At 42.9% G+C, this 16,148-nt stretch overlaps 1 protein-coding gene across 7 annotated transcripts in view; it reads right to left on the minus strand.

Annotated features, from left to right (window-relative positions):
- The window catches only part of SGMS1 (sphingomyelin synthase 1), a 301,381-nt gene that overhangs the window by 183,812 nt on the left and 101,421 nt on the right, over nucleotides 1-16,148 (minus strand). The gene's annotated exons all lie outside the window — the stretch shown is intronic.

The raw sequence follows: 16,148 nt of genomic DNA on the forward strand, positions 1-16,148 counted from the left end.
GAAAACCATAATTCAAAAAGAGTCATGTACCAAAATGTTCACTGCAACTCTATTTACAATAGCCAGGACATGGAAGCAACCTACGTGTCCATCAACATATGAATGGATAAAGAAGATGCGGAACATATATACAATGGAATATTACTCAGCCATAAAAAGTAACAAAACTGAGTTATTTGTAGTGAGGTGGATGGACCTAGAGACTGTCATACAGAGTGAAGAAAGTCAGAAAGAGAAAAACAAATACCGTATGCTACCACATATATATGGAATCTAAAAAAAAAAAAAAAGAAAGAAAAAAATGGTCAGAAGAACTAGGGGCAAGACAGGAATAAAGACACAGACCTACTAGAGAACAGACTTGAGGATATAGGGAGGGGAAGGGTAAGCTGTGACAAAGTGAGAGAGTGGCATGGACATATATACACTACCAAACGTGAAATAGGTAGCTAGTGGGAAGCAGCCGCATAGCACAGGGAGATCAGCTTGGTGCTATGTGACCACCTAGAGGGGTGGGATAGGGAGGGTGGGAGGGAGGGAGATTCAAGAGGGAAGAGATATGGGGACATATGTATAACTGATTCACTGTTATGAAGCAGAAACTAACACACCATTGTAAAGCAGTTATACTCCAATAAAGGTGTTAGAAAAAAAAAAGATTTAATGAGGGATCTCAGCTGATTTTTCAAAGAACTCTTTAATGCTAGAAAGGTTCAGGGTCAACGAGTATCTGTCATCACTGGGTCTCAGTGATCACTGGAACCAGGCAGAAGGAATTGGGCTTAAAAGCTACTGCCCTATAAAATAAATCCCTACAATTAGCTTCACCACTCTAAATGACAGAAAGATCATACATTCTCCCCAAACTGTATGTTTTGAATACTAAGCTCTTCTCTCTATCTCCACCTCCCTCTGAGTATTCACTGTGATTTGACCACCAAGAAGAAACTGACAAGTAAGAATAAGAATGTCAGCGCTAATAAATAGGTTACCTTGTCAGTTACTGTCTTTATTTTTTCCTCTTTCATTGGTTTTTGAATCCCACCCCAAAAGGCAGCCACAGTTGACCGGTAGGTGTTCCTATCACCTCTGCCTAAAATTCACAGCACTGGGACTAAGTGTGCTTCTCAGATTCAAAGTTATGTAACAGCCAGAGGGTCTCTGAGCCTCAGAACTCCAACCTCTGAGAAGAAACATGGCCCCTCGGCTTCAGTAGCAGAGCCAGGTCTCCGGAATCCCACTCCAGGGTTCTTGCCCCTACAGATCTTTCTTCTGCTTCCCTGGGTCCTGAGGCATGGCTCAAGCGACCCAGAGATATAGCTTCTGAATCATGACAATTTATCCAGAGTTCAATTACACTGAAGCACTCTAGCTCACAATGTTTCCCCCACCCCCTTTGCATATTTCACTTTCATCAAGTATCCTAATGTCCTTCATGGAAGTTTTCTTTCGCCTAGGACCCAGCATAGGATCACAAACCGCATTTAACTTGGGTCTCCTTTAAACTGAAACAGTTCTTCAGCTTCTTTGTTTTTCATGACATTGATATTTTCGAGGAATACATGCCAACTATTTTAGAGAATATCCTTCAATTTAGGTTGATCTGGTGTTTATTCACAATTAGATTCGGATTCGGCCTTCTTGGCTGGGATATGACATCCAGAGGCACGTGACACTCACCAGCCCTCATTGGTGATATTAATTTTGACCCCTTGTTTACAGTGTCGTCCAGTTTCCCCACTGATTTGTTACTATTTTTTCCTTTTGTAATCAATTATAAAATCTGAGGAGAACAATGACACACTTTGATTTCAGAAACTGACTCATGCATTTGATTGGTTAATAAATTATTTGCTGAGCACCTGTTACTTGCCAGGCATGGTGGTGGCACTGGAGATACTGCAGTGGGAAAAGTTATATCCCTGCCCTCGGGAAATTTACATTCTAGTTAGGAAAGGCAGACAAAGGGCAAGTAAATAAAGCATACACTGTGTACTCTGGTGACAAGTGCTTCCAAGGAAATAAACCAGAGACAGGGAGGGAGGGCTGGGGGAGGAGCAATTGAAGCTGCTACTGCTGTCATAGCCTTCAGCCCACAATCCAAAAGGGTATAGAGACCTTCTAAAGCAGAAATTGTATCTTGTCCCTTCCTGCTTAACATCCAAAAAGTAACATGTTCTCTGGACATCCAGGATCCTCATGGAGTACCCCAGCCTCGCCGCATTCATCTCTTGTCATCCTCTCGTGATTTATGTGCTGGCGATAACACCTATGCTTCCTCAAATGTGCCCTGATGTACTACCTCCCATTCCCGTGCCTCTCACCTCACGTGGAGGAACTCCTCTCCCTGTCCATTCACAACACATCCCTGGGACCTTCCCCTTCAATACTGAGGACGAGAGACGAGGAGGGAAACCTGTCCACAAATTACCATTCTGACCAAAATGAAATGATCTGAGAATTCAACTATTTACAACTATCTGTTTTAGACATCATTTTATACACAATTTTGTATTATACACAAAGGTACTTTGTTGCAGGCTTCCCTGGTGGCACAGTGGTTGAGAGTCCACCTGCCGATGCAGGGGACGCGGGTTCATGCCCCGGTCCGGGAAGATCCCACATGCCGCAGAGCGGCAGGGCCCGTGAGCCATGGCCGCTGAGCCTGCGCGTCCGGAGCCTGTGCTCCGCAGAGAGAGGCCACAACAGTGAGAGGCCCGCGTACCGGGAAAAAAAATAAAAGGTACTTTGTTACATTTTTAACTTACTCTAGGCAGAGTACTTAATGAAACATGTTTGATTTTTCCCTCTTCTCTGGGTTAAAGAAATTAATTTGCAGAGATAATTCCATATGATCCACACACAGACTAAGAAAAATTAGCAGGCATTTCTTTAGCAAAGACAGCTTGTAAATAAACATCATGAATATGTGCACACCCACAAGCAAGTAAGGCAGAGTTCCACCTACATAAATGGACTGAGTCATGCTTCAATCCAATTCAACAAGTCGTCTCTAAGTCCTAATAAGGTGCTCTGTCGTCTATTCCGTGCTGCAGAAGTTTAAAAAAAAAAAGGGTGGAATAGGAACCTCAGGTTCCTATGTTCCTGGGTTAGACAATGTGGTAAGACGTTAAAATACATGGTATCATTAAAACCGTAGCAAAAAAACCTTGGGACTATTTTTTTAGATAATTAGACATAGTTACATAAACAATTGCAATTTTAAGTATATTTAACAAAGTTAAAATTGCACCTCTTGCATCACTGTCCATTTTTGTGGTATGTATGTATATGTATATTTGCTGGAGGAAAGGAGGAATTGGTTGGTTGGATGGCTTTTAGTTTGTTTAATCAGAGGTCTTGCTTTGTGGACCAAGACGGTGTCTTTACTACATGCTGTATTTGCACTTTAGAAATGCCTGGCGTGGGCCTTGCCTCTTCCCTGCCAACAGGACCGGAGTGCCCAGCTGCCTGGCTGTTCTTCCACAAACTCCCTCCTCCCCAGGAGGCAGCTCACCTGACAAGGTATCAATCTGTGGCTATGACTGATCAGAACACCACTTACCTGGGTAATCGTCTCTAATCCTTGTAAAAAGAAGACTCTTAAATTTCCACCTTCAGCCTCTCCCCACACAAAGATGATTTTCAGATGACAAAAGAAAAAAAAAGCCAGAACAGCAAGAGAAGTTGGGAAAGAAAGCTGCAGGCCCAGACTCATCCCATAGCTGAGCTCCTGAGGGAGTCAAGGGGAGTCCCCACTGAGGGCCTGCTTCTTTCTGCTTCCTGCTATCTGCCCACGTGACAGAAGGCGACAAACTCACCTGCACACAGACCCGCCTCCTGCCTTTAATACCGCGAAGGTTCAGTCCTTTAGGTCCGCCCACAGAATGACAAATATCTGCCCACATTTCACAACAGTTTCCGAATGAGTTGTTCTTAAATACACTAAAATTTCAGGATTCTGTTACTTAATGCTGCGCAGATACAAAGTTTTGTCATGAGAGAATATTAGGGCAGAAAAGAAAGGAAGAAATGCCTTCCATTTCAATATCCAGATCCTCAACTTTAAATATATTTAGGTAGATGCCCTGAAGACCTCACAGGCTTTTTCTAAGAAAGTAAAAATGCAAATTTACAAACGTACATCAACTTTTCCACTTTAACAAGAGCTCCAAAAAGTAGATTGATATGTCGCAGGTCAGAAAATGAACTTATCACCCAAGTAAGATTCGCACCATAAATCAATTTCTCCCACAATAATATAAAGAGAAAGATACCATTAAGCCCAACCTGAAATAAACTATCGGTATGAAACCATACGAAAAATGGCTGTTAGAGAAAATTCTTTAAATCTTCATAGACTTATATGAAAAAACAGCTACCCCTAGGCCCACCTGCCTTGGAGAGGTACAGCCTTAGAGACAATGAGAATCCTGTATTCCTCAAAGAGGTGTGAACTCCACTTGTGATGTCTGCAGAAAGCTCAGCTTTCAGAATAAAAGGTTTTAGATGTTCATCTTCCTTTGTCACTGATAGGGAAATGATTAGTTACTGCCTGGGCCAGAGAAGGGAAATGAACTTGCAGGCTTGTGTGAAAACAACAAAATGCTGTTTTTCCATAACAGTTGATTAAGAACACACTGTCCTAAGTGCAGTGGAGTGAAACGTTCCTTCCTGGTTCCCAGCTCTCAGAGGGGGAAAGAGCAGCTCTGCAGGCTTGGCCTTCAATGAGCAAAGCTTAGGGTTCGCCCCCCTGCAGAGACACTGCATCCACCCTCACTGCCACTCTGACAGCCTGGAGTAACTGATGCCTTAAGAGACTCAGGACAGAAGGCCCTCAAGATACTTGACCGTGTCCTGTGTATATTTCACAGAGCAGATTACTAAAATCAGATAGGTTTTGTAAAGAGAAAGAAAGCCAAGAAAGCTGAGTAACTTACACCAACACTGTTGTACTGTAGCTATAAATCCTCTCATGTTCCTGGGAACCCAGAAGCATGTTATGTCTGCTTTGATTAGAGAGAAGATTCTGAATAAGGTGGCCTATGTAAACGGTGACATATTACCTGTCTAAAAACTGGGATATAATCTGACGAGTATAAACACACGCCTAGAACCTACCAAGCAGAATATTTGGAAGCAAGGACAGTCTCACAAAATCCAGGCTGTGTCATCACATTACCTACTTAGCAAGATTCCCAGGCCCCTCCTCGGGAGACTTAAGTCAGTAAATCTGGGTGCTGCCTGAGAATCTATATGTTTAACAAGCACTTCGAGGAGGTTCTTATGTTCAGGCAAGTTTGGGGAACAGTGGAGTGAGCCAGTTATACCCTATAACAGAGTTCTCTTTAAGATACTTCTACATTTAAATCCCATTTAGTAATACCATCAATTATGTTAAGCTTATAAATGGTAGCAATAATGAATAGCTGTTTTCCCCTAACCCCTCAAATAATAAAACAATTTTGGTAATACCCATTTTAAAGAAAGAGGTTAAGTAACTTGTACAAAGTCACAAGCTAGTAAGTGATTGGGGGTGGAGGGGAGGGGGTGGGATTCAAACAGAGGTGTGACTTCAACAGCTGTACCCATAACCATTTATTTACACATACAGCCTTCTCTTTCACAAGTATACATCCTGTTTACAAGCGATAGCAATTGATTTAGAACCCAAAGTAAAAAAGATTTTAGGAAACCATGTATGAACTACTAGTACTTTCAAATTACTGGCTGTGTAGAGACCCAGGGATCCAGCAATATCTCTAACAAAAGGTTTTTATCCTGTGCTGCCCTCAGATTTCTACTTTAAGGAAGTTTGGATCCTAACCTCCATACCTTTCCCTAGCAAGTAAAAAAGATGCAATCAAAAAGTCAATGACCGCTCCCAGAAAAATAATTAGCTCAGAGGAATTACAATGTGCTATAATTTAGCCCCAAATCTGAACAATATATCAGATGGAGGGCTACATGTTTATACTGATCTGTAAAGAATTTTAAAAGATATGACGTTCAAATATTTTCATAACTGCCCTCTTCTATCATTTCTAACACTGAATTTAAAAAGCAAAAAAAAAGAAGAAAATCAAACTTTTCTACTCATCCTGCCTAAACAAAAAAAAAAGACTTGATATGTCAAATGAACAGTGTCACTATGCCTCTTTCTAGCCTCAGGTTAATTAAAAGTCACTCAAGTCTGAAAAGGATATTAAAACCAGAATGAAAATCAAACTCATGATTCATTCAACAAGTATTTATTGAGGGCTTTCTATATGCCAGGCATTGTTCTAGGTGCTATAGATACACAGCAGAGAATAAAACAAAACAAAAACTCCTGCCTTTAAGGAGCACACATCCTCCTAAGAGGATATACACTCTAAAGAAATAAGAAAATAAACAATTTGTCAGACGGTGAAAGGTGCAGCAGGGAGGTCCGCTGCGTGGTCCCCAAAGGTCTCCCTAACAAGGGGCCATCTGAGCAGAGGCCTGAGGGAGATGGGGGGCAAGCAACACAACATCTAGGGGGGAGCGCATCCCCAAAGAAGAAGGAGTGTGTCCAGCAGACCTCCATCCCCGCCCAAACCACAATCCCCCCAAATCTTCTATCTGCTCAGATGGTACCACACATCTCCTAGTTGCTCAGGACTGGAACTGAGCTGGGCTCCTTCCCCTCCCTCACATCTCCCATCCTGTCAATCTGGTGGTCCTGTGCACTGTGCCTCCTAAATATTAATCTCCATTCCACACTTGAGAAACAGACCATCATAATAAACCTGGATGGCTGCAGAAGCCTTCAAACTGGTCTCCCCATATTTTTTAGGCTCCTAGCCCCCAAATCTAAGCTCCACTAAGAAACCAGAGTGATCTCTTAAAAACACATATGAAATTGCATCAAGGCCCTTTTCTAGCTCAATCCTTCCAACTGCTCTTTGGAATAAAATCTGGAGCCTGTTAACATATACACACTACTATAAATATAAAAAATAGATAATCAACGGGGACCTACTATATAGCACAGGGAACTCTACTTAATATTCTGTAATGACCTATATGGAAAGGGAATCTGAGGGGAGAATGGATATGTACACATGTATAACTGAATCACTTTGCTGTGCACCTGAAACTAACACAACATTGTAAATCAACTATATTCCAATATAAAATAAATACTAAATTAAAAAAAAAAAATCTGGATCCTGGATGTCCAGGCCCTGCCAACCTCTCTGAATGATCCACATCCCTCTGTCTCCAGAGCTTGCTGGCCTCTGAGCTACCTTGGCCTTCCTGCAGTCACTCTAAGGAGCCTAGCTCCTTTCTGCCTTTGCCCATGTGTTCCTTCTGTCTAGAGAGATGCACTCCTCATCTCCCCTGGCACACTCCCCTCTCATCCTTCAGATCTCAAGCTAGAAGCCACTGCCCCAGGGTGATGTTCTGATCTCCCTATCACATGCGATCCTACACTGCACACTTATTATACACTGTATTTCTCCTAGCACCATCACAACTATAATTAAATCATTATTTCTATAATTTAATGGCTGCCCTGCTCCAATAAACCAATCTCTATGGCGACAAGGACTACATCAGTTGAATTCATTTTTGCATCTCCGAATGCCATAAAAATAGCAGAGTTCAATACATGTTTGGGAAGAGGTTAAGCCTTCCTCCTTACACATCCCTGTATTTTCTCTCAAGGAAAACAAAGAGTTGCATTTTTCCTCTGCATCGTCTACGCCTCACTAATTTGTCTTCTAATAACAAAAGTTAGGAACCATGAAAAAGCCATGTTGAAATAACAAAAGTTCCAAACTGAGAAGGCCCAAGTTGAGCCATTTGGACCACTTTTATTTTTTTGGCCTCGCCACTCGGCGTGCGGGATCTTAGTTCCCCGACCAGGGATCGAACCCTCACCTGTCGCAGTGGAAGCACAGAGTCTTAACCACTGGACCACCAGGGAAGTCCCTTGGACCATGTTTGTTTTTAGCTTTGTTTCATGTTATAGAATCATCTTCCTAAAGGGAAGCCCAGTAAGCAGAGCCCACCCACTCCTCAGACCTCACAAGTCGGTCACTAACTCAAGGAGCAAATTAAAGTAACAGGAAAGAACAGAGAACCCTGGGAGAAAGGACTTCCCACTGGTCCACAGTTATCAGAATCTTTTTCACTGTAATTAAGGCTAACGGGAGGCACTCGCTCTATGACAAGAAATAAAGGGGCGTTGCAAGGCCCTCGTACCACGCAGCTTACAGTTAACGGCGGCCACACTTAGCTGCACCCTAACCAGGAGCCAGCCACTTGGCAAAGTGCTCTCCTCGCGCAGCACCTCATTTAACTGAACTGAATCTTGGCGACCACCCCATGATCCAAGTGACTTTATCCCCATCTGATCACGGAGGCCAAGGAGGTGAAGTCACTTGCTTGGGCTCACAGAGCTAATAAGTGCTGCGACCCAGGAATCAGAAGCAGCTCTGTTGGGCTCCAAATCCTCAGCAAAGTATTTCATTTGGGACCCAGGGTCCTAGTACCAGTGTACCAGTACCCAAAGTGCTGATACTGAGTGCGAATCACTTGGCTGCTCTAGTCCCAGCTCCCTGGCTCACAGGACCAGAGAAGGGGAGTGACTGGCACAAGATCACACAGCCTGATGGTAGCTAGGTCCAGCCAACAGCTCCATGCCTGTCAGATGGTCCTTCTGACAGACAGCACCTCCCCTCACAAAAGATCCCTAAAATCCTTAGAATAAATGCTCCAAGTCAAGCTTTCCTAAGGAACGCTGTAATGTTATAAAAATCCTAAAGTAGCCCTCAGAGGTGAGGGAAAGGAAAACAGAAGGACTTTATCACTCTCCTTTCTTGCAGCTGCCACTGGTCTGAATTCACACAAACAGCGCCTTGTCTCTGTGCTGCCATGCAGTTCTTCTAAGCGACAGAAGCCCAGGAACACAGAGGCCCTGGGCCCAGGCCAGCTAGAGCCGAGCTAAACAGGCTAAAAAGCAGGCGGTTCTGACACCCTTTAATCAACCACCACTCACTCTGGAGAAGCAATAAACACAATTTTGTACACACGATCATGCTTCTTTCTGTACGAGAGCAAGTGGAATAAGGCCTGAGCCATCAAAGTCACCCGTGCGCCCTGAACAGCACCCTGATTTTTATGATCCCGGTGGCAAAACCATCACTGCATCCAGGTCAGTTTACCGTGGACTCCAAACCCCTTGCCCTCTTCCAGAATGAGGCGGCTAACAGCCAGCAGCCTGGTATACACCACCTACCAGCCAACGCTGGGCCTGCCAGGTCAGACCAAGGCAGCAACTATATGCACCTGGTGTGTGGAAGCTCTTCTGGAGAAGCACCTCTAAATGGCCTCATTTAGGGACTTCAGGAGCTTAAGACACCAACACGCGAACATCCCGGAGCGACCACTGCCAGGAGAACTTCTGTTGTGACGAGGCCTCCAAACCAGCAGCTCCCCTGGTTACCGTGAGCCCCAGCTCAGCCTGGGACGGACGAGGCCCATGTCATCCCCCAAGACAGAGCCCATCAGGGACAACTCACGGAGGGCTGGCTGAAGGTGGATTCACCCACTCGCTGCAGACCCAGCCGCCCAGCCAGAGCCACCGGCCACAAGGCGTGAGCCCCCCAAGGGTGCTGTGCGGTAGCAGTGCTCCATTTAAAACTCGTTAAAAGCCACTCGTTCTGTGAGACCTTCTGTTAAGTGAAAATAATGCCTATGAGGGCACCTCAAATATTCAAAGAGCTAAACAATCTGAGGGTATCAAAAGGGTCACCATTTGGGTATGCTGCCCACACTTGAGGAGTGAGATGTAGGGGATATAACTTTAAGAGGTCCCCACTGTCCCTGAGGGAGGAAGGGTGATGTGAACCCTAGAGCTGCAACCTGGGGCAAGTTACACGAGCTTCTACCGCTCACTTCCCTCAGCGGCAGATTGGGGTTAACAACCGCTCTCTCGGTATCACAGTGGAACATCACGTGAGAAAAAGGAAGTCACTCTCTGGCACAGTGACTGGCACATAATAAACCATAAACGAATGCTCGCTTCCTTCTTTAAGGCTTTTGAAGAGCTTACTTTCTTCAGTATTATGCATTCCTTTTCTTTTCCCTTTTATTAATTTCTCAAAATCTTCTTTCAAAACTAACAACCCACGTCTACTCTAATTCCAGCAGTTCAGTGTATTTTCCTTAAGGACATGTGTGGAAAAGAATGTCAAGATGTATGTCCAATGATGGGCACTCCATCATTATTTGTGACCTTCAAAAAAAAGTAACAGCTACTAACTAGAATCCAATTACAGCACTTACAATAAAACAGGTAGTTCAGTGAATGCTAATAAAAGGAAAGTGCTTTAAGGTATAACTTTACATAGTATGATCAAACATGGGATTAAAAACTTAAATAAACATATATAAATAAATATATATTACATATATGCTAGCTTTGATATCCAAATAATTTACCAGTAGGAAGGAAAAAAGGAATAAGGGTGGGAGCATGCGGTAGGCAAAATAACAGGCCCCCCCCCCCCCCCGGCTTCCACATCCTAACCCTCCAGAACCTGTGACAATGTTACCTTACAGAGCAAAAGGGGCTTTGCAGAGCGTGATAAATTAAGGATATTGACATGGGAAGAGTAGCCTGGATTATCCAGGTGGCCCCAGTCTAATCACATGGGTCCTTAAAATCAGAGACACTTTACTGGATTTGACTACAAAAAATGGTCGGGAAGAAGACGGAGGAAGAGGCCATAGGCCAAAGAACACTGGCAGCCTCTTGAAGCCAGAAAAGGGCAAAAGCCTCGGACATGTTGATTTTAACCCAGTGAGACCCATGCTGGGCTTCTGACTTGCAGAAGCATTAAGATAATAAATTTGTGTCGTTTCATAACACTGACGTTGTAGTAATTAATTATACCAGCAATAGAAACTAATAGAGGAGGAAAAGGGGTAAATTACTTATAATTTTATATCTTTCCTGATAATCTGAATATTTACTGTATACATTTTATTTATATATATATATATATATATATATATATATATATATATATTTGCTTTTACTCTAACACTTATTTAGTTGGGGAGGAAGGGAAGAAATTCTTTGCCCCGTTTCAATGTCATGATTCCCTGATCACAAAAGCTTTCATATAGCACTTGTCTCCTCCTGCCTGAAAAATTGGGCGCTCTCCTTCAGGACCAAACAAAAGCCTACTTACACACCAAGGCCCAACTCAAGTGATGCATCCCAGGTCAGGGCCTCCTCCTTAGGGGTCTCCCCTGCAGCTGAACTTAAGGGGGCTGCGCAGAGCTCTGTCAACCCTGCTGGATGGTGAACTCCTTAAAAACAGGGCTTGAGGCTTATTTGCCTGTGCAAACCCAACTCCTCATAACATGCATAACATGTGGTTAATGATCAAGTGTTTGCTCAGTTGAAAAAGACTACTGGATCGCATTAAATCCAAGCCAATCTAGTAAACCCTGGTTTTAAATTAACAAGGAGTCTTCTGCTAGGAAAAGACTGTTGTAACCTCACATGCATTATCCAGCTATCTGTTCCATAAGGTAGAAGTTATATCCTTCAACCTCACAAATCACAGTTAACAGTTCATAGTTAGATCCTCCTTCAAAAATCAAATTCTGAGGAGACTTCCCTGGTGGCGCAGCGGTTAAGAATCCGCCTGCCAATGCAGGGGACACAGGTTCGAGCCCTGCCCTGGGAAGATCCCACAGGCCGCGGATCAACTAAGCCTGTGCACCACAACTACTGAGCCTGCGCCCTAGAGCCCACAAGCCACAACTACTGAAGCCCGCGCACCTAGAGCCTGTGCTCCGCAACAAGAGAAGCCACCGCAGTGAGAAGCCCGTGCACCACAGCAAAGAGTAACCCCCGCTCGCCACAACTAGAGAAAGCCCACACGCAGCAAGGAAGACCCAACGCAGCCAAAAATAAATAAATAAAATAAATAAATTTTTTAAAAAATCAAATTTTGACTTCGATTTACAAAGGATGGTGGTTATCAAGAGACACTGCTTCAGAGCTCCAGGGCATTGAATTTACAGTCTGAATCTTCTAGTTCCTGCTGTAGACATTTGTGAGTTATATTTAAATTATACTGGCTGTAGTGCTGAAGTTAGCCTTCCTTCCTCCCAGCAAATCAAAACACTGGGTTTCCCCAATAGGATATTTTCTCATCCATTCTAGGGAAAAAAAATAAAAAATAAAAATCACAGCACAGTTGTTATGGCTGAGATTTAACACAATCCCAAACAGAAGTCTACTCCATTAATGACTGTTTTAATGGCAAAGAAGCCAGGAGAGGAGACAAAGTGACATCTGATTAAATATTCACATACTAAAGACTGCATCCGCTAAAGCAAGAACCAGAAGCTTTTGTTTTAATCTCCCAGCAGCATTCTGTTTAAAATTATTAGAGCATCCATCTCTATGGTGATAGTTATTTCCATTGCTCAATTAGAGGCCAAAGTACTGAAGAGGCTACACTCCTGTGTTTGAACGAGACATCTTATATAACCAATGACTTCACAAATCCTTATCCAATCAGGGACAAGTGACAGACACTGAATTCTTCATAGGTATTTAAGCCAAAGAACATCATTAATTATTCATTTTTGTTGGTGGTTGTGTTTTCATCTTAAAGTCAGATTTACTGGGGTATAATTTACATGCAATAACTTATCGTTTTTAGATAACAGTTCTATGAGTTTTTACCAAAACATATAGTCATTTAATCATCACCACAACTGAGATACAGACTATTTCATACATTCCAAAAAGTTCCCTATGCCCTTTGTAAGTCAATCTTCTCCCCCATTCCCAGCCCCAGGCAACCATTGATCTGTTTTCTAACCCTATACTTTTGCCTTTTCCAGAATGTCATACGAATGGAATCATACAGTAAGTACCCTTTTGAGTCATATAGAATGTACCTTTTTGAGTTTGGCTTCTTTCACATAACATAATGCATTTGAGATTCATCCAGATAGTTGTGTTTGTTCTTTGTTAGTACTGAGTAATAGTCCATTGATATTCAGTTTGTTTATCCACTCACTTGTTGAAGGACATGTGAGTTTCTTCCAGTTATGGGCAGTTAGAAATAAAGCTCTTGCTGGGTATTCCCTGGCGGTCCAGTGGTTAGGACTCTGCACTTTCACTGCCGAGGGCCCGGGTTCAATCCCTGGTCGGGGAACTAAGATCTCACAAGCAGTGAGGCACAACCAAAATAAATAAATAAATAAATATTTAAAAAATAAAGCTGTTGCAAATATTAGCCTACAGGTTTCTGTGTGAACAGAGGTCATTTCTCCTGGGTAAATATCTAGGAATGAAACTGCTATTTTGTATGGTAAGTATATACTTAACTTTGTAAAAAACTACATGTTTCCCAAAGTGGCTGTACCATTTTACATTAAGAGTTCAAGTTGTTCTGTATCTTTGTCAGCACTTGGTAATACCTATTCTTGTTTCATTTGCCTTTTTTTTTTTTTTTTTTTTAGCTATAGGTATGTAGTGGTATCTCATTGTATTTTCCTTAAAAAAAAAATTTTTTTTGGCCACACCACACATCTACGGTTAGTTCCCCAACTAGGGATTGAACCCGTGCCCTCGACAGGGAAAGTGTGGAGTCCTAACCACTGGACCACCAGGGAATTCCTGAAATAATTTTAGACTCACACAGAAGTTGCAGAAACAGTGGAAAGCTCCCATGTATTCCCCTCTTATCTTACATAACCACAATATAAGTATCAAAAGCAAGAACTTGACATTGGTACAATACTGTTAACTAAACTACAGACCTTGTTCAGATTTCATTAGTTTTTACATGTACAGTTCCTGTCCCCTTTTTTTGCATACAGTTCTATAAAATTTTATCACATGTATAGATTCATATAAACACTACTACAACCAGGATATAGATCTGTTCCATCAAAGCACATTCTATTTTGAAAAGACCTTTTTGGTTTTGCAAACACCATCTGCTGGAAGGGACTTTGGTAAATGATGACTTTCTTCCGCCCTTTTCCTTGACCAAATTAAAAGTCTGTTATCCAAAATTAAAAAGAAAGCAAAAGAAAAAAGAAACAGACTCACAGATATAGAGAACAAACTAGTGGTTACCAGTGGGGAGAGGGAAGGGGGCAGGGGCAAGATATGAGGTAGGGGATTAAGAGGTACAAACTCTTAGGTATAAAATAGGCTACAAGTATATTGTACAACACAGGGAATATAGCCAATATTTTATAATAACTATAAATGGAGCATAATCTTTAAAATTTGTGACTCACTATGTTGTACACCTGAAACTTACATAATATTGTACATCAACCATACCTCAACTTAAAAAAATGAAAAAAAAAAAGTCAGTTATCTATTCTCAGACTGTGCTGTGCAAACCACTGTTGACAGAGAAGTTCACTTTTCTGGATGGGTGTCTGTCCTGTTCATTCTTTCCTTATTATAGACCAATCCCAGTGCAGGCAGCATGGATAAAAGGTTGAAGAGAAAGCAATAGTTCTTGTCTTTAAAATAACTTAAGAGTACAGAGGTATTTACACACACACACAATTACAAACTGAGATAAGTACCATCCATGAATAAAAAGTAAAAGGTCCAATGAAACTTAAAACACGATCTGGTTTGGACTGGGAGGACCTTGTGATTTAGCCTCATCCTGAGACTTCGTATTTGAGGCCTTTCCACAGAAACAGGGCATCTAAGTATCTGAGCTGTTGAGCAGTGAGTATGTAACCAACAAATTCTTAGAGCAGAAGAATATAAGGAAGCCCTCCAGCGCTGAGAAACCGTACCAAGGACTGCTTATCTTCTTAGGTCAATGCCTGGCCCCAAAGATATAGAGAATTGGCACCTGCCCATGTGTTACTTTAGGGATATCTACAGCCCTCAATGTTTCTTTCCAACCACCTACCAACTGCCACAGTGAACCAAATCCACCATTAGAGATCTTTTAGTTATAGAGGCGTCCCTCTGCTCTACACTAGTCACAGTGAAATGCCATCAGCAACGGGGGACATAGGAAACCCCCACTGGCTTCTGGCTGATGGCTGGTAGGACCCTCTCCTCCTGTCCCGGGGGCCCACTTCCACATCTTCCAGGGCAGAGTTGCTCCCTCTCCCCTTGTGTCCTCACTACAGCTGGTTCATGTTTTTATTAGTAGTAATCTCTGTTTGTTCCCACATTTCTCTCCCCTTCTCTACCAATAGCACAAACAGTCCAACTCATCTCTGTATCTCCTGGCATCTGCACCCCAGCTCCCATGCACACAGTAGGTGGTCAATAAATGTTTTGTGAATATTCAAGGCACGACTATCGGATTACAATGTGTGAAGCGGGCCCTTGAGGGAATGGATGGGTCTCAACATGAAAGACACCCATGGAGGCATGAGGCAGTTGGTGCATTTCAAGAATTGTACCACAAGGTTCTAAATGTAACAGCAGGATGCTTGGGCACTGGACAGAGGGGAGGGCAGGACAAAAGGAGATGTGTGAGGGAGTAAGAGATAAGATGTGCCCACACACGATGAAGCTCAGGACCAGCCCAGCGTGACACTTGCCGGGAAAACGGCAGCTAGACTGTGGTGGAGAGGAAGAAGGGAGAGGGCAGGCCCTTTCTCCGAGACTTCGTTTCCGAGGGCATTTGCCATGAGCTGGGCTCGGGGAGAGACCAGGAATTCAAAAGGAAGTAGGCATGTGCAAAAGCTGCTGTGGGACTCAGCCAGGAAATCAGGAAGAACTGAGAGCGAGAGAATAAAAAAATTTCCCAAAGCAGCTAGTGCGTAATACATGCTTCTGCCTCTTTCCAGAGAGACTCTACTCTTTTCCTTAAAGTCACGCATGGCTTCCAAAACACCCTGGGGCCGTTTGTGCAAAAGGCAATGACCTGGGTCTGAAGGCCTGGGAGTGCTGGCTACAATCCTGAAATGCCTCCTGAGCCAGCCACGAGGCAAGGAAGTCTCCAGGCCCACTAAAGAGCTGATGAAAAAATACAGTAAGGCACTGCTCTTGGCCCTGCACTAGTGGAGCCTCTTACACAGAGAAACTGTTTACATTCAGTGATTAGTAAATGCAGAAACTGACAAATCAAAACACTCACTGTTTT

This window comes from Physeter macrocephalus, chromosome 20 (genome assembly GCF_002837175.3).
Source record: "Physeter macrocephalus isolate SW-GA chromosome 20, ASM283717v5, whole genome shotgun sequence".
Taxonomy (NCBI): domain Eukaryota; kingdom Metazoa; phylum Chordata; class Mammalia; order Artiodactyla; family Physeteridae; genus Physeter; species Physeter macrocephalus.